This window comes from Meleagris gallopavo, unplaced genomic scaffold (genome assembly GCF_000146605.3).
Source record: "Meleagris gallopavo isolate NT-WF06-2002-E0010 breed Aviagen turkey brand Nicholas breeding stock unplaced genomic scaffold, Turkey_5.1 ChrUn_random_7180001856763, whole genome shotgun sequence".
In the NCBI taxonomy this organism is placed as follows: domain Eukaryota; kingdom Metazoa; phylum Chordata; class Aves; order Galliformes; family Phasianidae; genus Meleagris; species Meleagris gallopavo.
Genome location: NW_011122912.1, coordinates 1 through 1,695, shown reverse-complemented (window position 1 = coordinate 1,695; position 1,695 = coordinate 1).

Below are 1,695 nucleotides of genomic sequence, written 5' to 3'. Positions count from 1 at the left end.
CCCCATAGGCAGCTGCGCGCACGTCCGGGTGCGGGAACTGCGGGAACAACAGGGGGCGCTATGGGGTGTCTGAGGGTCTCTATGGGTTTCTATGGGTTCCTGTGGGTCTCTGTGGGTCCCTGTGGGTCTCTCTCTATGGGTCTGTGTAGGTCTCTATGGGTCTCTATGGGACTTTAAGGGTCCCTGTGGGTCCCTATGGGTCTCTATGGGCCCCTGTGGGTCTCTATGTGTCCCTGTGGGGTCCCTATGGGCCCCTATGGGGTCCCTGTGGGATCTATGGGGCAGGCGGGGACGTGTGGGGCAGGGAAGGCCTCACCTCCAGCAGAGGGAGCAGCGCTTCCAGCGTCGGGGAGAAATAGGGCTCAAAAGCGGCGCTTGGGGGGCGGAAAAAAGAGGGAAAATTGACCAAAAACGCACTTAAGTGGAATAATTGCCCCAAATGTCCCCAAACAGCCCCGCAGAACCCCTAAAATGACCCCAAGTCACCCTAAGCGACCCCAAGTAACCCCACAGAACCCCCAAATAACCCCAAATGACCCCAAATAACCCCACAGAACCCCCAAAAACTCCAAAATGACCCCAAGTGACCTCTCCTCGCTTACCCACAATGCTCAGCGATAAGCCCCGCCCCCTCGCACGCCGCTTCCACTTCCGCCACGAAGTCTCCGCCCACCTCCACCCTGTGGGTTGGGCCAAAGGGGCTCAGGGGGCGTGGCCTCGTGCAAGCCCAGCCCCCCTCTTCGCCTCATTTAGCCCCGCCCCCTACATCACGTGCTCCTCCTCCTCGTCGTCCATTGGTTCCGCCCCCTCCTCGTCTTCAGCGGCGTCGAAGAGAAGGAACGAATCAGAGGCAGCTGAGGGAGCCTGAGGGGCGGGGCTAGGTGTCAGGCCACGCCCCTTTACCCAAATATGGGCATAAATGAAGCAAAGCCACGCCCCCTTTACGTACATTCTCTCCGATTGGCCGGATCCCTTTGCCCATATATGGTGCTGCCCTGAGTGAAGCCACGCCTCCTCTTCCCAAATATGGGCATTATGCGAAGGGCACAGCCCCGCCCCTTTGCCCTTATATGTGCATCCCAACAGGCCACGCCCCTTTGCCGATAAATGGTCACATGGCATCAAAGCCCGCCCCCTTCACCCTGACCACGCCCCCTTGCCCTTATATAGTATAAGATGCCCATATATGGTGTCACATGTCCATTAAACTCCAGGCCACGCCCCCACACCCATATATGGAGTTAGAAGAGGCGCAGCCACTCCTTCCCCAGGCCACGCCCTTATGCCCATATATGGTCACAACACACCAGGTCAAACCCCATACCCCAAGCCACGCTCCCTTTGCCCTTATATGGTATTACAAGATGCCCATATATGGTGTTGTGCAGCTATCGTGCCTCAGGCCACGCCCCCATGCCCGTATTTGGTGCCCCGATTGCATGGCTGCGCTCAGCTTGACTCCGCCCCTTCGCCCGTATATGGTACAACTCACCTCAGGGGGCGGGGCTTGGAGGCTGTGCAGGAGGAGGGGGAGGAGCTTGGGCAGCATTGGCTCCGCCCCCTCCCGCAGGGTCTGGGCTGCGGCCCCACAGAGCCCAAATCGTAGGGGGGAAAAAAAAGGCGAGTTTTGGGGGACAAAAAATGGCGACCGGGGGGGGGGGAGAGGGAGTTGGGAGGGGGTAAGGGGGAGTTTTT